Source organism: Elephantulus edwardii, unplaced genomic scaffold (genome assembly GCF_000299155.1).
Source record: "Elephantulus edwardii isolate Elephantulus edwardi_28Jun2011 unplaced genomic scaffold, EleEdw1.0 scaffold00112, whole genome shotgun sequence".
NCBI classification, from domain to species: domain Eukaryota; kingdom Metazoa; phylum Chordata; class Mammalia; order Macroscelidea; family Macroscelididae; genus Elephantulus; species Elephantulus edwardii.
This window is the reverse complement of record NW_006399862.1, coordinates 7,093,572-7,096,482: the sequence shown is the minus strand read 5'-3', so window position 1 is coordinate 7,096,482 and position 2,911 is coordinate 7,093,572.

Below are 2,911 nucleotides of genomic sequence, written 5' to 3'. Positions count from 1 at the left end.
GAAGACCCTCTATGAGGTGGGTTGATTCAGTGACTGGGGTAATCGGGATGGGTGTGTCAGAGGCAATGCGATTGGCACAGAATAGAGCAGGGTTTAGGGCTGTTGTACATAGGGTCGCTATGAGTCGCAAATGACTGGACAGCATGTAACAACAACAAGGTGGTACAGATAGTAACTCAACTGCAATGTGTTAAGTTGTTCGTTGAGAGAGACTGGACAGATCAAGAAAACCTCAGCCTCAACTATCTTATCATGATCTTCATTTGACCTTCAATTAGCAGAACTCCTGAGACATAAAAATGAGGCAGACAAAGAAGAAGTGTTATTAGTGATACACTGGAAAAATAGAACTGAACAATCTACAGTGTTTTTGGTAGAATTTTGTTTCTCCTTGGTAAATGAATCTGTTTAACTTTATGGAGCCAGATCTTTGAAAGAGAACAAGTCTCTCTTTTTCTCCCATAATGTTGGTTGTTATGTCTGCTTCATGTAAACAAGTAAAGAGTAAAAGATGCAAGAGATACAATTTTTTTTAATCTGTCTGCATGAAAATTTGACACTAAAACATGCAAACTCACCTCACACAAATTAATGGCATAAAAAAGTGGGAGGGGTTGGCTCCAGCTTAAATGAAAATAATGACACATGACAATTATTTGTGATGACACATGAATGTAGCTTGGGTCTTAATTTTTTTTTTTACAAGCTAACAGGAAAAACACATTTCTGAGATGATCAGAGTAACTTTAGGATTCCTAAATTCCTAAAGAATTTGTGTATGCTATTTTTGTCAAGTGAGAAAATTACTACATTCATGTAAGAAAACGCCCATGTTTTGTTATGAGTCTATGACTATTAACTATGACTGATAATGACCCACCTGGACAATATATCTGAACCTGGCCCTATCTTGCACCATGCTCACAATCTCTCTCACTCCCAAGCTTATTGTAACAGTTACTGTACCAACCCATATGCTTGGGGATCCTCTTCTCGCTCCCTGACTCCCTATCTTTCCCAACATGATGTCTTTTTGCAAGGACTGACCCTTCCTCATAACACACAAAGCATGTGAGATGAAGCTCCATCCTCCTCATGAGCACCCTGATTGAACTTCCTCCAAAACAGACTTGTTTGTCCTCTTCACAATCCATGGGATATTCGGTACTCTTCATAATTGGAGGAAGAACTCACCAACAACCTGCATTATGCAAATTATACAATCTTACTTGTTGACAGTAAGGAGGACTTAAAATGCTTGCTGAAGAAGATCAGAGGCTATAACCTTCAATATGTATTCTATCTCAACATCAAGAAAAGAAAAATTGTCACTGTCAGGTCAAGAGGCAACATCATATTAGAGGGAGAAAAGACTAAAATTATCAACAATGTCATCTTTCTTGGATCTGCACTCAACACCCTTGGTACCAGTACTCAAGAAATGAAGATGGGGGAGGGGTGGGCAGGGAGAAAAAGTGCAACAATGAATGAATGGAAATCCAAAATTTCTGTAAATGTGTATTAAAACTAATAACATTTAAAAAAATAAATCAAGACATGTTGTATTGGGGAAATCTGCTGTCAAGGACCTCTCCAAAGTTCTGAAGAGGAATAATGTCAGTTTAAAAACTAAGGTGCACTGATTCAAGCCATGATGGTTTAAATTACTTGCTAGATGTCAGAAAGTCAGACAAGGAATATAGATAACAGAAGAAGAATTGATATCTTTGAGTTGTTGTAACGGAGAAGAGTACTGAAAACCTCATATCCTTGGAAAAGGACATTATGTTTGAAAAGGTAGAGGGTCAGAGAGATAGGAACTCTCCAATAATGCAATGTTGGTGGGATTGTAAAATGGTACAACCACTCTGGAAGGCAGTTTGGCATTTCCTCAAAAAGCTGAACATAGAAACTCTGTGTAACCCAGCTATTCCACTGTTTGGAATATACCCCAAGTAAATTAGAACTGAGGCACAAACAGAAATTTGTACACCAGTGTTCATAGCAGTATTACTCACCATCTCAAGAACATGAAAACAGTCCAAATGTCCAACTGAATCAATGCATTGAAAAAGTATGGTACATTCACATGATGGAGTAATGATTTTGAAAATCACTACCTAAGTTGGGAGGGATTGGAGTGCATTACGCAAAGTGAACAACTCAGTCCCATAAGGACAAATACCGTGTAAGACCATTACGTACAAATACAAAGATAACTAGTAAAACATGTATGCGGATCCAAGATAGGAAGGATAGAAGCAACTGAGTGAGGATGGGCAGGGGGATAATCATAGGGTCACACAATTTGATGGATAGAGGGAGGGTGGGTAAAGGAAATTGGAAGATCTGATGTGAAAAACAATGTATACGAACATTGTAAGTAAACCAGTATAATATAATTTTTTGTAAAAAAAAAGAACATACCTACTATACATAATTCATTTTAAAATACTTAAAATGATTTTACATATTTGGAGACCATAAAAATAAAAATCATTCATTGTGATGTTCCTCCTTAAGTCTTTTTTTCCTCCAAATGATTTCAAAATGCCTATATATTTTGTGTCTTGATTTCATGCTATCTTTCCTCTTAAGAAAGCATCCTCGTGGACAAGTGGGTAGGAAGTTATGCTGATAACCCAAAGGTAGGTGATTTTAATCCACTAGCTGCTCCACACGAGAAAAATGGATGAGCTCTTTCTGTGGGATTTACAGCATCTGCAAACTTGTTCAGAGGTCAGCTGGAAGTTAGCTCCAACTCAAGGACAATTGAGTTTTAAGCCTCGATTTCAATTTTCCAATATCTAGTTGTCTCCGTACCTTTTCAACATGTATGCAGAGCAGATTATCTGAGAAGCTGGGCTCTATGAGGAGAATTGTGGCATCAGGATTGGTGGAAGATCTATTA